The sequence below is a fragment of the Mustela lutreola genome, chromosome 7 (genome assembly GCF_030435805.1).
Source record: "Mustela lutreola isolate mMusLut2 chromosome 7, mMusLut2.pri, whole genome shotgun sequence".
NCBI lineage: Eukaryota > Metazoa > Chordata > Mammalia > Carnivora > Mustelidae > Mustela > Mustela lutreola.
This window is the reverse complement of record NC_081296.1, coordinates 82,550,580-82,573,838: the sequence shown is the minus strand read 5'-3', so window position 1 is coordinate 82,573,838 and position 23,259 is coordinate 82,550,580. Positions and strand designations below refer to the sequence as shown.

Sequence of the window (23,259 nt, the reverse complement as noted above, 5' to 3'; positions counted from 1 at the left end):
AAGTTAAGTGACTGCCCAGAGCAAGAGCTGGAAGCAGAGACTGCGCTCGGGCCCTCTACTCACATCCTTAACCACTGAGACATCCTGGCTCTGTCACCCTGACTTCCTGCACACACCAGGACTGCCAACCACTTTAACAGCCAGTGACAGACGAATCATTATGAGCTGCTATGTAGGGAAAAGAAAATATAAGCCAGATTCTCATCCTATATAACTCTAGGGGAACTTTAAATTGCCAGATGTCAATCTGGAACCTTTCCTGAGTGCTAAGCTCTCATGCACAGATGGGAAAGCATGATTCCCTATAGAGGGTTGGGCTTAAAGCATATACTCCAGCCAGACCTCAAGTCCAGAACGCAGGAATGGCACCTGGCTCTCCATGGCTTGAAAGTGGTCCTTTCCTAAACGTCTTTTAACCTTTCCAGACTCCAAATCTCATCCCCTGAGAGGCTCTATCTGGCTCATTTGCCTGTGAGTCAGAGCATTGTGTTGGAAATATAATGGGCTTTATTATTTTCAGACTTGGATTTGTATCTTGTCCCTACCTCTCATTAACTGTGTGACATTGGACAAGCTATTGGACCTTGCTGGACCCCGCTGTCCTCACGTTTTAAAAAAAAATTTTTTTTTTAGAGCAATTGTGAATAGCAAGCTGAAAATTGTATTGAAAAATGTTCAGAATACCTTTATAATTTAAAGATTCTGGAAGCATTTTCAGAGCAATACCGTGAGAGTTAAGTATGCAAACATAACTGGTAGGTTGCTGATACACAACGGACAGTGAATGCCCTATTCTCTCATTCTTTGTCAATATTCATGGAAAAAATATTTTGGAAATATTTGATAAAGAGAAATAATGCTAATATATTAATCCCATTTAATAAGCATTCGCTCAGGGTCAAAAATGTATCAACAAGTTATCTCATAAAGAAGCAAGGTAATTGAGATAAATTAACTGGAAAAATAGAATACTAAAAAGGGGTTAGTTAATTGTCCTCAAATAAATGAACTGTTTTCATTCAATAAATTACGGTTTCCTATTAGTTTTCACCTCTGCTGAAAGACACAGTGAAATATGTTTAGAACCAAGTAATGCATGAGGAAAAAGCCTCCTAATGATAATGGTTGAAAATCTAGAATTTTTTCTTGGAAAGAATTCCCAGGGATTTGTGGAAAGGCAGGTATATTCCCATCTTAGACCAGTGGAATCAATGAAAACCTGAAATTATGAAAACATTCCTAAATAACATATGACAAATATAAGGAGTTGTTCGATTAATTAGAAAAGTATGAGTAAGAAAAAAGGATTCACAGAGATTGTCTAATATTGAGAGGAGAGAGCAAGAGTAATTATATTGTAACTACCCTTTGACCTCATGTCAAAAAAAGAGTGGGGGTGGTTATTCTGCAACTACTCTCTTTACCTTAGATAAAATATACGTTTGGGCTTCAGTCTCCTCATATAAATGGGATTTTGAGTTAACTTATTTCTTGGATAATTTTAAGGAGTTGGTTTCTCTCTGATTTAAAAATGTGTCTAGCATTACAAAATAAAAGGACATTTTTATCCTTTTTTTTAGAATCAGACATACTTTGCAAGATGAAGTATGTCTGTAATATAAATTTCCATCTATCTAAAATGACCAAACTACTCTTCAGTCTGGAAGCAGGATGATGGATTCAAGGTCATGGTGCACAGCACATTGCATCTATGCCTGCCACCACATTCAATAAAACTTTCCAGAATAAAATAATGTACGAACCAGATAATCCCAGACATTAGCTCTGCAATTTGATCAAGTATCCATTCAGCAAACCTACTACGTGGCAGCCAGCACACTTATTATTTGCAGTATTCGCTTGGGGTATGAGCACCCAATTTAATTCTTTCAAAGTAATTTACCTCCATTCGATCTAGAATTTTCCGAGCACTCTCAAAGGCAAATGAAATCAGGTGATTTTGGATGAGGGAGTAAAAGCTGCAAAAGAGGGTGTGCTGACCTTGGTCTGCAAGTTTGTCTCTTCCGTGGCAGATGCCCTCCGGGAGAAAAGTTGGGGTGAACTGGAGGATTTGTTAAGATTCTGAGAGCTGGGGAAACTTCTCTCAGAGTTTAGGGAGTGGGATGATGGAGAGTGAAGCAAGTCACATTACCTACGTTAACTTGGAGGGAAGAAAAATGAGTTTTCTGTTACATGTAAGCAGGTAGACCTTGTTAATAAATAATCACTAAATTGTTAATAACTCTGCCTATGGTGAGGAAGGTGAAATGGACAAGGTTGAACAGGAGAGACATCTGCAAGTGGGTTTTTATGGGGATTTGACATGCAGACTGATTTTCAAATGCTTTGACTCAGAGGACTCCGCAAGTAAAGGCCGGGAACAAGTAGGTGTATAGGGCGTCATTTTAGTGGGTGAGTGAGTCATACCATAGGTTCCTTTCCTGCAAATGGTATTGTCGCAGCGTCTGCCTAAGCTATTTGATCCAAGCTTTAAAAAGAAACATAGCAAGTCTTCCTTTCAGAAAGGAGACCCTCAGGAGTTGAACAGAAATTACGGTTTCTTTTCATCAACACTGCTACCAGCCTTACTGCCGCGAGCACTAATTACTACAGCGCACAAACCCTGTGCTCCTTCTTCAATTTTAAGGCTTCGAGAATACTCAACGCTGAACAGTGGAAAGCCAACACCGATGTGGGCTTTTTGCTCTCATTTTAAAATGCATTATATAAGAGGGAGAATCCTTATCTGGAACTACAGGTTTGAACACACCGTAGGTCTGAAATTAGACCTCTCTTTGAAGCTTAGTAACAGAAAGGTAGATGGGAAGGCAGATAGAGCTGAAAGTCATATTCCTGCTCTGGTGCTGCAGTGCCTGCCGTGGAAGGGGGTTAGACAAAGATGAGCACGAAACGAAAGGCTGTAGACACTAAACAGCTGTGTTTATTCGGGGAAGAAATGTCCATTGTTGAGAACAGTTCCTTGAGATTCATTCCTAGGAATGAGGTCCATTTGGGAAGTCAGGTTAACTCTTCTTGGGAGGAAAAGATTTTCCCTCGTGAGAAAAATTAACTCTTTTAATCACAATGCTGTTGAAGGTAGAACTGCAGCTCATGTTAAACAAAAGAATTGCCTGTCATCTGAAATTTGCAATAATCCTGTTTAGTCTTTTCTTCCTCTCCAACAGCCTATCCCTCTGTCTCTATACTTCTGTACTCATCATCTCTTTACTGGTCTGTTCTCTCTCCCACTCATTATTCCTTATAACTTTATTTCAGAGCCTGCTTTAGAAAAGATGTCAATATATATGTGTTGCATAGACTCTTTGCTGCTTTTCACCTTTAAAATCCATTTTAATTCTAAAGACAACAAAATATTACAGAGTTTAGAATCTAGAGGGACTAAATCATCCATAACCTCACCACTCGAAGCAGCAAATACTATTTTGGGAAATGAATACTTTTTTGAAGGAAACACAAATCTAAAATTAAATATCATTTTTACATCTTTAGGTAGAAAACATAAAATCACTCTCAGAGCATTCTTAAAAATATATTTCCTATATTTAAATTTCCTTAAAAGCCATAACACTTCATCAAGATGTCTTAAGTGGGTGAAGATGATCTCATTTAGCAGATGAGGAAAGAGAAAGAGAGCTTTGTACAACTGTTTCAATGACAAAGAATGGATTAGATTTAAAATGATCCTTCCAGTTCAGGCTCAAATGGTGGTGACATACTTTCACTGCATGGGCCGAGAATGGGTTTAGAATTGTTTCTTGTATCAAAAGGTTGTACTGAAAATTGCCTTGAAAATATTTTCTAAATTGTAGGCCTGATGAAAATTCTTTGAGGAATATGTCTTTTTTTTTTTTTTTTTTAACTAGACTTCAGTGTTCCAAGGTGAATATAAGAACAAAGAATATCCGAGCAACTCCTCAACTATTCTGACTTGAGGTTCATACGCATTTCATTTTCTCCATATTGGCAGGTAAGATCACAGGGCTGTGCTTTCTGGAGGCATTACACAACACTTCATGTGTAGTGTACATAATTATAATCTGGCTCTTCATTTTTCTTAATTTGGAGCTGATGTAAAAATAGTGGATATTATTAAGCCAGTAGTAAGCTAGGCATTTTAAAACAAGATTTTTGGGACGCCTGGGTGGCTCAGTTGGTTAAGCAACTGCCTTCGGCTCAGGTCATGATCCCAGTGTCCTGGGATCGAGTTCCGCATCGGGCTCCTTGCTCGGCGGGGAGCCTGCTTCTCCCTCTGCCTCTGCCTGCCATTCTGTCTGCCTGTGCTTGCTCTCTCCCCCTCTCTCTCTGATAAATAAATAAAATCTTTAAAAAAAAAAACAAAAACAAAAACAAGATTTTTTTTTTTTGCTCTTATGCTCTAAAATGAAAACAAGATATAATCTCCAAAATGAATTTTTAACGTTTCATTTGCCCAGAGCATTGTGGTTACTATAAATAAAACAGTTAAACAGATATGATTTCTAACCCTCCTGGAGTTTGGTGAAGATAAAAAGGTTGGTTTAGGATTCAAAATAACCCTTCCTCATCACAGATCTGACGGCTAACGCTCATGTTGCCTATTGGTGCTTAGTAGATTTTGTGATCTCAGACCAGTACAACATGATTAATTCAAAAAGGTCAGAGGAGGGAAACAGGTTTTTTTTTTTTTTTCCCTCCCTTAAGTAACTGATAAAAATTATATCTCCACATTGTTCATGAAAATTTAGTCAAAGTGAAAAAAAAATTACTCAACTCATTTTGGGTAGTTTGAAAGGAAGAAGAGAGTAGGTCAATCACTGGGCAGAGAAACCTTCCGGAACTAGAGCTGGTTTTCAACCAATCTCCTTTCAGAAGAGCATTTTGTCTTACTCATGCCAGGACTGAACTCTGAAGAAACCACCTCATAGGTAAAACCTGCCATGGAATCCTACCCTTCATACCAAATATGTTCACTTTTTGAGGATTCTGAACTCAAGTTGAGCTGATGGCCTGACTCCTTCGTAGGTTTGCCAGCCCCTTGGTGGCATTCCATTTGTTCTATATATGATCCTAGTTAATCTCAGATAATGTACCCTACAGTTAACTCATGCATAGAATGGAGCTGAGGAGTGCAGCTGCTGCCCCAGCACAATGCATGGCCTTACAGGGAAGAGACCCAGTACCATCAACTTCAAAGCCAAGCAGCAGAAGCACTGCAAGTACTTAGCTTTGGTTGACAAGAGGTGGTGTTTATCATTAATCTTGGTCTCTGGTATAGGATTTCTAGGAAAGAGTGATAGGAGGATGGGTTTCATTGACAGTCTCTGGCCTATAAGAACTTGCATACTGCTCAAACTACTTCCAGGCTCAAAATATTTCCTCTTTGCTTTCTCCGAGTGACCACTCCAAGCTTTTAGATTAGAGCATCATTTCAGAAATTCCTTGCAGCTAAATGCATATTGTTTGGGATGGTAACAAGTTTAACCTAAGCCATCCACTATTACATAAACAATTATTTGAATACTAGTATACGCCAGGCATTGTGCTAGTCATTGGGAAAAAAGAAATAAATGATACCAGTAGCAAGAATGGCAGTGTAGCATAATTAGCACTGTGACTAAGAAATACTGCTAGAGGAATTGGAAAAAAAACAACAGAGAAAGTGATACTTTTATTTTTTAATTAATTATTTTTATTGATATATAATGTATTATTTGCCCCAGGGGTACAGGTCTGTGAATCGTCAGGCTTACATATTTCACAGCACTCACTATAGCACATACCTTCCCCAATGTCCATAACCCAGCCACCCTATCCCTACCCTCTCTCCTCCCAGCAACCCCCAGAAGAAAGTGATACTTAAGCCATATGGGGACAGAGGCAGGCAGAGTTCAGGTGGTCATTCCAGGCCGTGGGACAGAGTTGAAAGAGCATGGAATAGGTGCATCCTAAGGAGTGGAACGCCATGTAGTTTGTTCCAGATGGAATGGTACATTATTGTTCCAGAAGGTTGCTTATGGAAGGCCCTGAGAAGAGTGGGGAGATGCAAGATTCATCAGGCCAGGATGGAAAAGCATGGAAGAGCCAAACTGCCCTGCTGATGTGGTAGGAACTTCCCTGCTGACATGGTGGGGCAGTAGAGAGGCCAGAGAGTGTCTAGATCAGACATACATCTTAGAAGGGTTTTACTGCAGGTAGAAGATGGGCTGGAGAGAGGCAAGATGAGACACAAGGAGGCCAGCTAAGAAGACATTGCACCAGGAAACACCGCAGGCAATCAAGGCAAGGTAGGGAGGTGGTGGCAACCTGGAGAAATATTTTAGAAATGGAATCAGTGTGACTAAGACCAAACTGGATGTGGTTGATGAGGTTGAAGGAGGATTCTAGGGTGAAGCCCAGATTTCTGGCTTGGAAGCAGGATATAAAAAGTATTCCATTTTAGACTGGTTGAGCTTGTGTTGTCTGTGAGACACACAGAGAAGTCTATTAAGATATATTATATATATATGAGTCTGTAGCACAAGAATGAGGTCCAGTCCTGAGACAGATCGTGGTGAGTCATCAACATATAACCTAAATTGAAAAGTCTATAGCTGCTAAAATGTGATGGGCCCAGAGAAGATATTTTAATCCAGGGGAGACAGGGTAGGTAGAGACTATGAGACTTTGCCCCACCGTGAGGGCGAGCCAGCGCACTTCAGAGGCCACTGCTGGGCTGGATCTCTGGTCTCCGTGCATTCATTCTTACAACTTAGAAACAGGCAGCATATCATATCCAAGTGGAGTAAAACTTGGAGGCAAAAGCTGCAAGAAGAAGGTTGTCTTCCTCCCCTGAAAGTCACTCTAGGGTTCTATGCCATTGCCAAACTCGTTCATAAGAGGTTGTCATTATCATGGCACTCCTAGGAAATACTACTTATCACTCTGGGGCCTGAACAGTGAAGCTTATGGGCAGGATGGAGGATAGCAAAGAGCTTTTCCCTTCTGTATAAATGGATCTTCTTGTTCTGATCATCTACAAGGCTAAGACAGTAGTTTAGCAGTCTCTAGTCCAAACTCCAACCTCAAGGACTATCTCTGTAGTTTCTAACACCACCTGGTTTTCAGTCTACAAGTGTATCTATTAAAAAACACACATACTTGGATGATCCTATGCTTTAAGAACTTACCCTGAATTATCCATATGTGATAGGGACAAAAGTCCTAGATTTAAAGTCAGAGCATCTCACCTCGCTATTCTTCCCAGCAATTAATTAGACCTAGATCTTGGAAAAGTTATTTTCCTTTCCCAGGCCTCTATGCCCAAGCTTATAATAAATGCCAGGGTTTGATGAGATAATCCCTAAATTTTTTTCTCTAAATATTTCTGGATGAGCTTGAGTTGACAGCCAGATATGAGTAAATGTTTATCCATTTACTACCTCAGTTATCCAGTTATTTATTCAATGGACATTCAGTGTTCTTGGGATGTCCAGATAAATAAGGAGGTCAGAGACTAGTAGAACTGAGATATATATTTTTCCTTAGGTGAAAATCTATTTTCTCAAAACCTAATTCCTCAGGTTACAGGTCCTTTTTTTATGAGTCAGACTTGGCATATGGGGTTGGAGGTTCCTGGAGAGGAGAAAAAGCATTTATTGTCCAAAGTGATATCCTGAAAAATTAATCTTGAAACTACAGATGCTGAGGGTCACAACATAACCACACTTTGGGGGACTTTTAGCAAAGAGTAGTACCAATAGATTGCAGTTAAATAGACATCTTGGCAACAGAATGATCTCAAATAGCAAGACTACATTTTAAGGTAGTCAGAACACAGGAACTCAAGGTGCAAGAGAAGTATAACCATGTGGTTTTGGAGTCTTTCAGTGGCTATGGAACTATGTCTAGATATATGTTTTTAATGTGCATGGATCTCTCTAATAGAGAAGATTTCACATGGTAGATAGGGTCAATCTGGGAACCTGCTGGAACATCCCCCCACTTTTTCCCAGACTTTTTCTTCTCTACTTGTCTAATTGAATAAAGTACAAGTTAAGTTTCTGTGAGTTATAAAGGCAACCTATTTTAGGAAAAGTAAGTTACAGGGGAGAGGATCAAAGCCTAATAAGGGAGATGAAAATTAACTTTTGAAACCAGAATCATCTTACTGGGATCATCTGTGCCTTCCTCAACTTCATCCTCAGCCACTAGATGAGCCCATGATTTATATTAAGCCAATTAGACTGTATTTCCTTGGCATTTAGAAATATCAGAGGAAAGTGACACAAGCATGGAAAATAGTTGGGGCAGAGTTACCTCAGTTGGAAGTGCTGGTGAGAAAGCCCCTCCATTTGGCTCCCTTGGAGCAATTTTAGATCTCACCTCCCCAGAGCCCATTCAAGCCTGTCATCAGTTCTCTTATCCATCTGGTTATCCTTCAGTAAAGGAAATTCCTCATCTGCTTATGCTAGACAGTCTAGGTTTCTCATACATACTGTTACTGACTAAATGTTTGTGTCCCCTCAAAATTTGTGTGTTGAACTCCTAACCCCCAAAGTGATGGTATTATGGAAGGTGGGGCCTTTGGGAGGTGATTAGGCCACGAGGGTGAAACCCTTGTGAGTGGGTTCAGTGCCCTTATGAAGAAGACTTACAAGAGACTGCTGAGAGAATGCTAGCTTCATGCCATCATGTGAAAATACAGTGAGAAGTCAGCATCCTGGAAATGGGCTCTCATCAGAATCCTCTCCTGCCAGTACCCTGATCTCAGGCTCAAATTTTTGTTGTTTTGAAGCCACCCATCTACCTAATCTGTTATGGCAGCTGAAACTGAGACACGTATGAAGCAGCTAAAGCCTTCTCCCTATATCACTCAGTACAAGGAGCCCTTACTATTTAGAGGAAGGTCAGAAAATAGAAGTAGACTTGGGGGACAAAGTAAATGGTCCTGTATCCTCCTGCCCATCTATGGTGAGAAAGAACAGTGAAATTTGGACTCTGTAAAGGTCTCTTTAATTGGAAGCTTATCATAGGGCATCTCTGTTCTTAAGAGATTGGTCCTGAAACAGAAAACTTTCAACAGTAGAGGGGTTTCAACATGCCCCTGCTCACATGTCCAAGAGCGACTGCAAACACATTGATTTCATTTTTGCCCCAGCTCCTCTGTCTTTCCTAGTAGCTAAAGTAGAACTTCCAGAAGTTTTCCTCAGCTTCTGCTTCGGCTCTTGAACAAAGGGATTCCATTATCTTCTACTCTTTCTTCAGCCTTGTCTACAAGTCATTTGTTACATTACAGCATTTCCTGAAATTTAGCAAATTCTTGAAAAGAAAGATTTAATCTTCTCAGGAGAAGCTGGAGAAGATTTATGGACGCCTATTCTTAACATGTCAAAATGTGGCTTGGCTGCTAAATTTACTGGGACCGCCTACGCAGCCGAGGATTTCTGTGACTCTGCTGGAAATAATGGCTTTAGGAGGTAACCAAACAGCATTAGAGAAAAATATTTGAGAGAAAACAGATTTTTAGGTTGCAGAAGGATTTCTTATTTTATAAAAGAACATTACCATTTTAAGAGCTCATTAAGTTGTTTTCCCTTATGTTTGACCCCAAATTAGAGATTGGGTTTCTTAATTTTCACTTCTAAAAATCAGCTGTAAGATACTGGGTAACTTGAGTTTCCAAGTCTTCAAATGCCGCACAAAGTGGAAGCATTAATTCTTAAGTATTATTATGGAATAAATTGATTTTTGTTAGGTTGCCTTTTGTAATCCTTATTTTTTCCCCTCTGCTTAATCATTACAGGTAATTTAAAAATAAATACTGCTGCAGGTGAATTGCTAGAAGTATTTACTGTCATTGAACTGAAAGGTAAAAACCTAATCACTGCATGTACTAAACATTCTTCTGTGGTAGTAGTTTCTTCATTCTATCTCTATCTTTGTTCTGTTTATTTAACATAATTTCTTCCACAATGTTTTGGTCTACAGCCCCCCTCCCCTTCCATTTCATGGAAGAAAATGGTACTCTTTTACACGAATGTGCTCACTATTTCCTTTGAAACTGTAGTCAGTCAGTCTCCGCAGAAAGAATAGGTAATGAAATTCTATCTCTCAAGTGTGTGTAGACATATCAATCACTTTAAGTGGAAACAATCATTCCTCTGCCATTTGGAGCCAACATTTTTGAACACAGAAGCAGCACTGTTGCTTTCTGTTACTAAATATAGTTTTTCCATAGAACGCTTCCGTTTACCTTCCACCCACATGCTGCACAGGTCAAAAGAAGCAGATTTTCCGGATAACATTGGACTGGAGCAAAGGGAGTGAAAGCAGGTGCATCGTGTGATCTGGGTGTAGGGCTGCCCAGAGATGTGGGTCCGGCAGAGGCGACCCAGGCAGAGACGCCTTGCAGCCCTGCCACCCGGTTCCCCATCTCTGCCCAGCTTGCTCTGCAAGTAGTAGGACTTCCCTTCTGAACTGTCGACTCCCAAGTCCTCCCAACGCAAAATCCAGCATTGTTTTCCTCTCTTCCATAGAAGCAAAAAGATTTTGGATTTGTGCTGTCACCTTTTTCTCTTCCAACGCATTACGCTTTTGTCTTGCTTTCAGTATTTTAAGGAGCTGACACCAGAAGATACAGAAGATAAGGCATTCGACCTCTTTTATTGCAACAGTTCCCATCCTTCATGCCTGCTCTACCTACCATAAACTTAAATACCCACTCGTGTTTGAAATGCTGTTAGCTAAAGGCATGTTGCTGATGAACGGGAGAAATACCGTGTTAGCACAAGGCATTCTCGTTACAGCGAGGCGCTGCTGCCTCTACCCAGGGCATTGCTGCTGTGAAGCCGAGAGGCTCTCGCTCCCAATCCCCAGATACAGAGCAGTATCAACACAGAAATATTAAAGAGAAAATTAATAATTTATTTTAAAAATTCATTTGCAGCTGCACTTCAGTGAATTAATTACTTTTTGTCTTTCTCTTCTTATTCATTCCCCTCTCCGGCTAATGATCAAGTTAGAACTAGCAAGAGGAAGTAAGTAGGGTTGGAAGGAGTGGGAGTCTGGTGCTGCTAGAACAGAAAGCACAAAGATTGCGCTTTTACGTGGGTGCCCGGAGGGACCTGACAGGAGAAAAGCGATAGGTGAAGCTTAATCCCATCTTCTTCATCCCCAAAGCAATAGGAAAGCACATTACCATGGTGTGTGTTCTACTTAGTATTTTAGGAGAGGGGAAAATTAAAATCCAGCAAGCAAAAGTCCCAAGTTATTAAAAAGATTAATCTGTTGTTTATCACTACATCTTCTATGCAACTCTCCTCCCTGTATGCTTGTTAAAATAGTACAGTCACGCAAAGTGATAGCACACTATCACTTAGGTGTTTGTGGAGCTCCTGTATGGATTTCTGCAAGGGTTGGGGTAGGCACAGCAAATTTTGCTTAACAATTGTTTATCAGGGCTGGCCAGGTGACACCAAGGTAATGTTATGGCAAAGTTCAAATCCACAGCCATTTTAGTCATTTTCTAAGAGAGAATAGAAAAATCAGTCTGAGAAATATCATTTACCAAACCCCAGACTGAGGCAAGGCAGATGCTTTCTTCCATGTTTAAAACATTCCTGGGACAGGGAGCCGGCTTCCATCACGCCTGACCAAGCTGCCATTTTAAAACATGCAAAAAAAGATGTGCTTTTTAATATACCTTATTCTAAGTAGCCATTTAATGGGAGAAATAACCTTTGTACTAATGAGATTTGAAAACAAATGGAAAGGCAAAACTGAATTTTCTCTAATAATCTTGTTGCTCCGGTACAGGAACCATAGCCATTTGAGTACCAAATGATCCCCTCAGGGAAAAACAATTTCTGTGGGTGTGATTGGATGCTCTGGTATGTGTATAAGCAGAAAGGGGGATAAAGTTAAGGATGAAGATGGAGAGAATTCTGTGTTTAGTTTTTTCCAAACAGGGCAAAGAAAAGAAGACAGGGAAAGAAAAAAAGAAGTATAGGGAGGAGAGAGGGGCTCGAAGCCAATGTCAGTGACACCAGGGGAAGATATTCTTCTGTTCTCTCCAGTAGACACACATTGTCACCACGAGAGTCTCTTGAATCCTCTCTGAGGAGTAGGATAGCTCATGTCTCAGCCCCGGGCCCCACACTGTTGCAAAGCATCATTTGCCATAGCTTTCATAGGACCTATGTAAGAGCTCATCAGGTAATTCAAGTTTGTTTTCTGAAGGTTGGAATGTTTTCTGATACCACCTAAAAACTGTATTTTGTGTAGTCTCACCTCTGAGTAAAGAAACAATGGCTTTGTGACTTTGTGTCTTTTGGGACTGTAGGCTGTGGGAATATAGCTGAACATACCCTTATGGCTCTTGGCTCGAATCTCGAAAGTGTGTCCTGTAAGAAACCAAAATAATGCATCTCAGGGGGCTTGGTAGGAAAGATTCCCTCTCTCAACTCTGAAAACTCTTCAGATCAGATGAATGTATAATTACAGCAATGTCTGTTTATGTAGCAGTTATAACTTAAAGAGACCTATTCAAGAGGGAGACCAGTTCAATATTGCTAAGCCATGAATAATCTCCATGGACTAAATATCCTGGTAAACTTCCGCGGGCTATAAACATACACTTACGTATCCAGTTTCCTTAGAAATTCTTCATTTGAAAATTTATCAAAACGCAACTCATCCTCTCAGACAATAAGAAACTGAAATCTACACCTAAGATATGCTTCCCCCATTACAGATAAACCTAGAAAATCATTTGATAATTGGACCAAAAAAATGATTTGTTTGTCTGTTTCATGTTATGTATATTAAAAGGACACTCTCGTGTTAAATGGAGTCATCGATCAAAAAATTTTCCCAACATCTTGTGGCAAGTGATTGCACCAGCAGCTGGAAATTTGGTAGACATCTTCCCTTCCTTGTTCCTTCAGCAAGAACATTTAGAACGCTATAATGATTGGCTTTAAGGAATCTTGAGCTTATGAAAAACTAACCTGATTCTGTTTTATGCATTCAGAGTTTTGTCTCCTGCCAGACTCCGCAGGTCCTGGCAGCTGGTGGAGGCTTTTGACTACCTAGTACTGCCCCCATGTGGGCCAAGAGTGTCAGTCTTAGAAGGAGCCACCTGCTTTGCGTTTGTGACATCAGCCAAAGGAGGTAAAAGCCGTGATTTCTAATAGTTTCAATCCTGTAGACTGATCTAAATTTTCAAGGGAAATGGAACCGTTTTCTGCCCTCTGATTTAGTCAGAAAAAACTACGAGGCCAGTATGTCTGGAAATAAAGAATACAGGAGAGAGGATAAGAAAAATCTAGGCCAATGTTCTCTCTCACCTGGGATTCTTGTTTTTCTCCACCCAGAAGGTCAAATCTCAGCTGAATCAGTATGCAGATCACATACAGAGCAACCACAGTTCCAGACTAGGGAATGTGCTAATTGGCTCACCCGCCCAAAGAACCAGAGTACCAGGCGTCTGACACACAGCCTCTGAGGGAAGCAGGGCTTAATGCAGGACAGAATGTTCTTGCCTCTCTCTGCACCGTCACCTATCCTTGTTTCTAGCAAATGGTCTGGCTATATGCAGTGGTGACTGGAGCTCTTTCATAATTATTTCTCTCATTGTAGACTAATGTGTACACTTGGGATTTTAGAACGTGATCTAATTCTGAAGATACTGAAATTAAAGCCAGTATCCCTTCAGCCTTCTCTTTTCATGTGCTTCTCCTGGAGTGTTCCAAACCGTGCTCTAAGAAGTATAACGCATTAAAAAGGTAGGTCAGAAACTTGATGTTAGCGTCCTTAGGCTCTTTACATCTGTTTTTAGCAGTAAGAAGATGGTCAGAGCTATAGTCCCCTACTGGACGATATGGTATAAAAAACAACCCTGTTGGTTCCTTGCATGTCATTCCTTCCACTATGTCCTCAGGATCCCGATTTAAAACCGTTTAAGTGTTTTCTGGACGAGATGAAATATTGTACCGAAGGAGCATAGAGTCTCACGAGAGAAAGCTCCTGCCCAGTTCCAGGAAGCCATGATATCCTTGGAGCTCTCTTTGAACAGGAAGCTCTCTTCCTGAATCATAGGGTGTTCATGGAGCTGATGTGATAGGACTGGGAACAAACCTCAGCCATCAGTTCTTGATTAACTCTGATAACTCACCCTGCCTAAGGAGGTGGAGGTTTTTCATGCTTCCACCGCCTCATGTTGCTCATTAGATAGACACTTATTAAATATTCAGATAATTGTGGTAGTCATAATAGTGGTAATGATAGTCACGTGGTAACATGATGAAGAAGGCATCCTTGAGCTGAGAGGGTTTTATTTTTCCGAAGTGAATCAAAGAGCCCACGGTACTGCCGTGAGCCCTGGGCAGAGCGTGTAAAGACTCCGAGGCCTTCCTTTGCTGTATAACGTTTTTAACAAACTAAGAGTAATCACCTAAAAGAGTTTTGAGATTATCTGGACACCCAAAAGGATTACCAATCCTCAGACAACACAGATACTTTTTCCCGATGTGAGTTTGTATTTTGACCTGAAACTAGCAAAGGAGAGCTCTGCGTCAGCATTTTAATTTACGCTCTGCTTCAGTTCCTTATTTATGATAGTTAGATTTTAGGTCAAATACCCTTGTGGAGCCAACTACCTTATATTAAAGAGAGCCTTCAGCCTCGATCAAATAAGACGTTTTTTTTTTTTTTAAAACAAGTCTGCAGCTGAAAATTTTTTCTTGCCAGTATTTTTCAACTTTTATGTTTGTCTTTTATGAGTCTCCAAGTTTGGAGCAGGGTGAGATGTGAAGATGTCAGAAAACTCAAGGAAACTTCTGTTTTGTAAGACTCGAAAGGATTTGATAAGAATATGAATTGTCAGTTTTGCTCATCACTCGGTTCTAAAATCTATACTCAAAACCTTTCATGTCTGTCTTATCCCTCACTAACATCAAACATAATAAAATCAAAATAATCTTCTGGTAAAAATCAGGTTTCAAAATTTTACCGTAGGTTGCTGTTCTATTTGATTCTTTTTGATCAACACCAGATATACCAGCAACAAACAAGTTTCTCCCAAATCCCATTTTGTCTCAGCAGTACTCCTAATGGGGGTGGAGGGAGACGAATATGGAAATGATGCTAAGATATTTCTTCTATCATCTCTTTTAACAAGTTCATAAAAGCTATACCCATGTTGGGCTTATGAATTTTCCAAATTGAAAATAAGATAGATAATACAATAATACTCAGCTTTTGAATTTGTAGTGATTCTTTTCTTGCATTAGGAAATTTTGCATCCTTGACAATTCAGTAGCACTATTTTCTCTTTAAAGTCTAATGCAAGCCTAATGGGCTCATTTAGGCTGATAATGAACAGCTTAGGAGTTTTACTCTCAGGTTCCCAGTTCTGATAGGTGACAATGGCTTGTTTGCATTTGCCTTATGTATTTGATGCTACACGGTAGTGAAATGCAATCCTTCGCTGTCTATACAATTATTACGATGCTTTTGCAACATGATGTGCTCGCTGACACTGGTTTACCTTTTGCAGCCCCAGGCTTGCAACCTGGTGGCATTTGAATGTACCTGCTCCAAAGAAAGCATTGGTCTTATGACAGCTTTGTGATGTGGAATGAGCTGAAAGCAGGCTCAACTGACCCGATTATAACAATATCCCTGAGTCTGGAGACTCTTCTAGCTACTGATGATTGCTTTTTCTCATATTTGGAAAAGGCTATAACATGGCTAGAAAAAAGAGAGAGAGAGAGAGAGAGAGATCTTTGACCAATTCTCCAAACTATAGGAACTTGCCAGAGATTTTTAAAATTTATTTATTATTTTTGTCCTGAGCAACAGAGCTTGGAGAGTGCACTACCAGAAATGTATTGATGGTGATTAACTATGAATAGGTTACTAGCTAATGTTGTGGATGGAACAGAAACAATGGCACTTCCCACATTTCTGCTTTGGAGGAAGCTCTAGCTGGCAATCTGATTCAGAGAAATGGCAGAGAAGTTGGAATCCCACCGTTTTTACTTGGAGTGTTAGATTGCCTGTCTCTGGAGGGCTGGAGGAGACTATGGACAGTTGTAAAAGTCCCCCACTCCTGCCCCCTTGGCACCTCTAAAATCTGCTGCTAGTTTGGTGACCACTTTGGAAATTTATTGTTTAACTGTTTTAACATTTCATGACATGGAATATTTACAGTAATATAAACGAGATGGATTTAAGAAGGAACATTCATTTGAAAGGGAAGTCTACTAGACAAGGGTGGACCAAGTAACCCACTTGATATAGACAAGCCAAATGAGATGTTTATTCTGTAAAACAATGGCTTTTGCTATACTTGCCTCCCTGAGATCCAAATTAGTTCCAATAAGTCCCTAATTCCCAAAGAAGTTTTCGTTATCTGGGTCCGTCTGCCAAAATGAATTGCCATTCACATTTGTCCCAGAAAGTGGGAAGCATGTTGGGCAAATTTACTTCGGATACACCAGCTACTGTTGTTACAGGAGCAGAAATGTGGCATAATATTTCTTTGAAAGGAAGAACAAACTGAAACTAGCTACCAAGTATATGAATTTCTCATCACTGCTGAGGTGCTATGAGGACCCAAATTCTCCCTTACAAAGCCACCCACCAGATAGAAGAAGGGAAAAACAAAAAACAAAAACAAAACAAAAAACAATTCCAATGTTCAGAAGTCAAGAGCGGACTCTGGTGCTTTTCTTATGTTCTCTCCAGAGCTCTGTGGAGAATATTCTGTGCTGGTAATTGTTCCTAATCAACTGGATGAAAGAGAAAGCAAAACTAATAACAACTCTTTGCTATATATTTGCACATGCTCAGTTCTCCTCCAAGCTAGAGGACACCTAGGAGAATCTTAGAAAAGGTCTTTCTAGATAGACAATTCCTCCCAACTATTAACTTGTTATCCTACTTACTTTCCTTTTTTTTTTTTTAGAGTACTTTTAATACCCTCCCTGAAAATGTATGCAGCATAATAATCTGATGGGGGTACAGTCATCATGATGATCTTGATTCAAACTTCACCAAGTTCTAGCTGTGGTAGAAAATGGATTTTGAATGAATAGAACAGCTTATCTTAGTCTCTCTACTTAGAAATTGAGAACCACCACCATGAAGGTATGAAAACCCTTTGGAAACTAGTGCCTTGGGCAAGGTAAGAATTGCGTTCCATGATGCACACCAATGATTCCATATCATGTATCTCTCAACCCAGAGAGTTATAAAGTAGCCTTCTAACTTTATCTGAATAAGATGGTCCTATATTAATTATAGATAAAAACGTGCTTCAAATGGTGCCTAGAATGGGTACTTCCAGACATATGACTGAACACATTGCTCTCAGTTTTTATTTTTTAAAGATTTTATTTATTTATTTGACAGAGAGAGATCACAGTAGGCAGAGAGGCAGGCAGAGAGAGAGAGAGGGAAGCAGGCTCCCCGCTGATCAGAGAGCCCGATGCGGGACTCGATCCCAGGACCCTAAGACCATGACCTGAGCTGAAGGCAGCGGCTTAATCCACTGAGCCACCCAGGCGCCCTGCTCTCAGTTTTTAATTTATTATGTCTCCTCCCTGCCCAAGGATAAAGTAATACCTTAGACCCGGTTCTTATGACAGATCCTACAATACTACCAAGCAAATGTGGTTCAACTCTTGACCTTTCAATATATATATTTTTTAAAGTCGTTCAGCCACAAGCTGGATTTACTCATTCCTGTTTCCCTTCATATTGCTTGGATAAGTAAAGACAATAACCTTAGCTCAAATTAATGTAAATTTCCCCACAAAGAAATTCTGAGAGAATTTGAACAAGAGGCGTATATGTGCAAATACACAAAAGCCACATCTTGGATTGATGGTCTTTGCATTTGTGACATAAATTCTCAAAACCTTTCTTCATATAGCTGTGACCACTAAATTTTAAGGACCCTGAAGGTGTCAACCATGTTCTGTGCATCTCTGTAATCCCCACATTACAGAATGTCTAACTAGTGGTCAGTTCTCAGTAAATATCTACTTAAAAAATGAACTCAGTGGGACAATGGACTACTTGTTTTGTCTTACCCTAATGCTATGTCTTAAGGAAGAAGGCAGAATTTAATAATTAGTCACATCTACTGAGTATGTAATAAGCTACCTAGCTCTAAAAAAGTTAACTTTTTTTTTTCCTGTTTGCCTTGGACTTTTTTTTTTTTTTTGCAGAGCCATCTACTCATACCCCTTTCTAAAGGAAACTAGACTTCTCAAGGGTTTGAAGAAGTTCAAAGATTATTCCTAAAAGAAATCATTCTATACACTAAGCTGCGGCTAATGGAACTGGAGCTGGGTGTTCGAACAAGGAACTGCTTCCATATACCAATATCCTACCCTGTGATCTGAGAGCATGTGGCTCCCTTGAGTACATGGGATTAACCAATCATATTCTCAGTCTTTAGAACTTGAATAGGAATAAGAAAAAAGAATTTTTACAGCAAAAAGAGGAAATGACAGAGGGGAACAGACAATGGTAATGATGAGAACAGAGGGTTGGGTAACCAAACTTCACTAATGGTAGAACACTAGGAGAAGAACCCCAAACTTCTGCTGCACAGATTTTGCATTCAGAAGCACCTCCATGAGGGCTGATCCTATTACTGATCGTGGGTTCAGATGTCTTACGAGAGCCCACTACTGAAACCACTCCAGATGTATTCTGAAACTTCCCTTCTCTCTAGCTAACTCTAGTGGTACTTTATTTCTCACAATTAAATAATCTGAATGAGAAGCCCCCAGAAAGACTTTCACATTTGCCTAGTGAATTTTTTAGCCAGCCCTCTTCCCACAAAGAATGATGAAGGAAGGTGGGGAAAACAAGAAAAGAAGAATGTTAGAAAAGTAGATAAGGTTTCACTTTTCTTGCAGGGTATGTCCAAACTGGTACCTGCAGGATTTCATTTGCTTATTGGATGCATGTTACAGTAAGCATCAACTTTCTGCGTGTCTGAGGTGAGTTTTTAAAAAGCCAGGAATCGTGATTCACCAGGGAAAAAATGTGAAGGTAATGGGTGCCTCTCAGTCTTTATTATCCATAAGAATAATCTGGAGATACTGTTAATAATGTAAATTCTGATTTCACAGGTATAACCTGGAGCCTAAGAGTCTGCATTTTTATGGCCATCCACCTGATCCTAGTGCTGCTGATCTGTTGGTCACATTTTGAGTATGAAAGATATAAAAGAAGGTACAATTACATACCCATTCTCATTTATTTTTTGCAGGATGGTAAAATAAGAGATGACCATTAAAACTAGACAAGTTCCCCATTTCCAAGGTGTATGGTGTTGGGCAACTCATTTAACCCATCAAAGCTTTTGTTTCCTCATTTGTAAAATGATGATGGTAATATTTATCTTGGAGGATTATTCAGAAAATTAAATGATGTAAAACATGCAAATTTAGCAATAGCTCCTAAGCAAATGGTATTTATTTTTCATCAATTCACTGTGTTAATCAGGAAGCATTTTGAACAATATGCAATTCCCAGTAATAAGTTATAGAAAGGAAATATATATATATATATATATATATATATAATCTCTGTCCTAAAGTGTTTACAAACCAATACGAGTGAAAATACCAAAATGTCTAAAAATTGCTATAATGCCATATAAAATAATGCCAGAAGAAAGGGGAAAGCAAAATGCTCTGCATTTAAAGAAGGAAAGATGGACTAAGGGATGGAGCAAGAAGAACAGGGTGAAGAAATCAGGGAAGATTTTAAAAAGGAGGTTGTTTTTGAGCTAAACCTTAACAGATTAGAGTTCACTAGGCAGAGGAGATGGGGAGTGTGACTGAGAGTCGAAGAAATCTCTGTGGAAACCATGGTATTGTGAAAAACAATGACCTCTTACTGGCAACTCCTGAAGTCCAATGTGGCCAAACCCAGACTGAATTGGGAGAAGAGGAGGAAGCTGAGGATAGTTGTCCCTAGGAGGTAAAGATTTTGTATGCCATCCTGACTTCCTGGGACAGATGTTTTCTCCTATTATGTCTCTCACCACACCTGATCATTCGTATGATCTCGCTCAAGGACAACTATACATCTCATCAACAAAAGTCTGGCCCAAAGGAGTACTCAATGAATTCTTGCTGACGGAATAATTATGTAAGTGTTGGAAGAGAGAGTTTCTTGCAGTAAGGGGGGGAAGTGCCTTAAATAATATTTCGTAGATGGACCACATACGGTTGCCTGTTCTGCTGGTGCTCAATGACCCCAGCCCACATAGATCCTCCAACATAAATATTTTCCGTAGAGACACAGGGAGCATTTTTTATTTGGAGTGATTGTTACATTATGTAACAAAAACAACCATCCCATTATACAACCCATTCCATGCATTCCATTTGGCCTCCCTGCGATGATTCAATCTCTTAGTGGCGCTTAAGATGGTAAAGGTTGAGAGAAGCTATTAGACTCTCAGTAGATTGGGATCATCAGATGAAAACTATGGCGTATCAGCGTAGCATTTACCATCACTTGTAACACAAAGTTCAGTAACATAGCTCGCAGCTACTAGTTGATTAGAACGGCTCTCTAGCCTAGGACTTGAGCTTGCTTCAACACACAGAATGGGGCTGCTTGCTTTTTCAGAGAAGCAGGAGGATACAGTCTCCAGTGAATGATATGATTTCGATACAGAAAGCTTGCTTAAATCTCACTTCATTTTCATCCCATCTATTGATTTCTTCAGGATCGTGCACATGGATTGGAATGCCTTTATTGAATCCCCCAGGCGTTCCAAGTAAACACAAATAGAATAATTAGGAACAACTGTAAAGGAAAAATCGTAAGTGAATCTTGCATTTGTATTATATTAGAGATAGAAACCTTGAATTTATCAGATGGAGTCATGTTAGTCCTGGCTCTTGGCAGAATGCTGAAGCTGGCAAAATTCATCTTCTGCAGAGGGAGAAGACCACGGAGGTCAAGGGCATGGGCTGGAGGCAGGCCACCTGGATTTAAAATGTTACTTGAAAACTTCCTGGCTTTGTGATTTGGAATACATGGCTCAGTCGTTCATGCTTCAAGCTCATCATCTATAAAGTGGGGATTATAATATTATTTAATCCATAAAGCAATGGAAAGTTAATCCACGAATTATTGTTTAGAATAATGCTGACACAGAGTAAGAGCTTATTAACTGTTAGCTGTTCCTATAATCTTCAGGGTCTCCACCCCACTAATTCAATAAACATCCCCTACCTTGTTCCTTATTCAAAGCAACCCCCATATCCTTTCTGTTCATTTACATACTCATTTCTAGTAGGATTTTGAGTCGTTTATATATTTGTGTAATTATGTCCCCATAAAATGTTGTCCCGACAAGAACCTTTAATTTGCCTTTTATCTCTCACTGTAGCAAGAAAAGTGCTTTTTTATTATTATTAGAGAATCCATAGCATTAATAATCAAGTGGGAGGCCTATTACCCAGACTCCATCCAAAACCCCTGAAGTTATAGCAGTGTCTACCCATTTGTGCAACAAAGATTTATTAAAGTGTTTCATGTCACCTACTCCTGGCAGGTGTGGTGCAAAGATTGAACAAGGCAGTGGAGATGCTCTGCATTCCCTGGAAAGCACGGGAGGACCAGGAGGGGAATTTAATCTAGGCTGCTATTGGAGGAAGAGAGGCTAGCAGGAAAGCCTTTTCTCCCTCTATCATTGCAGACTTTCCTAGCCCAGCTTAATGACAAGCATCAGTTTTCATTTGCTATTTGTCGTCTTACTAGTTAGAAGCCTTAGCCTTCTTTCTTTTCTTTCTATAAATCCCCAAAACATATCCCTCCATACATTTACAATGCTCAAGGGGCTGAAAAAAAATGAATGATTCTTCAACTCAGAAGTTGGAGACCTGGGTCACATACAGAAAACTTTCAAGCATTCCTGATGGGCACTATGAAAACAGCATGAGTGCATTCCTTCCTTTATTCATTCAGTGAGCTCCCTTCACAGTGCCTTCCCGCATAGTCCTTAACTGAGCGCTCACAGTCCATGTCAATAATGTGAGAAGAAGTGGTCTTTATAAAAGAAAACCTGTCCCTGTCCATGAGGAGGTTAGAGATAGTTGAAAGATAAGATGTATCTTGCTATAGAAATAGTTAAATAACAATGAAATAAAATATATAATTAAATCCCAATGAATTATTCAATGATTCTTGGTGTTCTGGAAGAGACATCAGCTAAGATAGCAAATACTGTAAGTTTCATTTCAAATGCCACTTCCTATCAACTGGAAGTTAATGTCTGGCAAAACTGTCTCACCAGTGATTATGTGAATTTGCCAGGCTCAGGAGGAAATAGTTTGGAAATTGACGTTGGTCATGTCACAGGAATGGGAAGTGAGTCCCTTTGCCGCATCTTTGCCATGATGTGCTGGCCCTGTAGTGTGACAGTTAAGAAAAACATTTGTCATCTGATAGACCTGGATTCTGTTGTTTGCTAGCTCTGTGGCCTTGGGCAATTTATTTAACTTCTCTGAGCCTCCGTTTTTCTCAGCTGAAAAGTTAACATACAATCATCTCAAAGAATATTAGCTGTTAAAATTCAACCAGTCCTTAAGTTTAGTGGAAGACAGAATCAAGTCTATCTCATTTCATCTTTACATCCTTGGCACATGGGCCAACCGATATCCACCTGCCTCCCCACCCCCGCCCCCTAGGCACACACATTGAGAAAAGTCTTTGAAGATACTGGGTTTTGAGAAGAACTTGAAAGTATGAGGAGAATAAGCATATGTCGAGGAGCATGAGAACAGTTACTACCTGAGCAAAAAAGACCTGGCAAAATATGGAAACCAAAATGAGTATGACAGTCAGGGACTACAGAGGAGATAGACGAGCCAGAAGGAAAAAGAAATAGCATCCAAACAACTTTGATTTTGGAAGATGCTAGGATCATCTCATCTATATTTCACTTTGTAAAGCAAGAAAACTGAAGCTCAGAGGAGTTTAAATAACTTATAGTGGTAGACATTGGCATTGCTGAGATTACAACCCAGATTGCCTGACACATCCTTCAGTGCTCACTTAGGAAGGGACTGGAAGAAAATGCTGGGAAGCCAATCAGAAATCAGATGGTGAAGTTCTCCATATGCAAAATTCACTCTTCAACTGCTGAAGACCTCTCTTCTCTGTTACCAGCAGTACAAATAAGAGCAGAATGAAATTCCCTCCAGGGCCCCTTTGGGTGCTATGACCTTGGAGAAT

General features: G+C 39.9%; 1 long non-coding RNA gene across 1 annotated transcript; it reads left to right on the top strand.

Moving 5' to 3' along the window:
• Positions 1–18,364: 18,364 nt before the first annotated feature.
• LOC131835407 (uncharacterized) lies at positions 18,365–20,833 on the top strand. The gene is made up of 4 exons (XR_009355179.1): positions 18,365–18,519; positions 18,915–18,998; positions 19,131–19,233; positions 20,744–20,833. It is a non-coding gene; the product is annotated as an uncharacterized LOC131835407 (long non-coding RNA).
• The last annotated feature ends 2,426 nt before the right edge of the window (positions 20,834–23,259 follow it).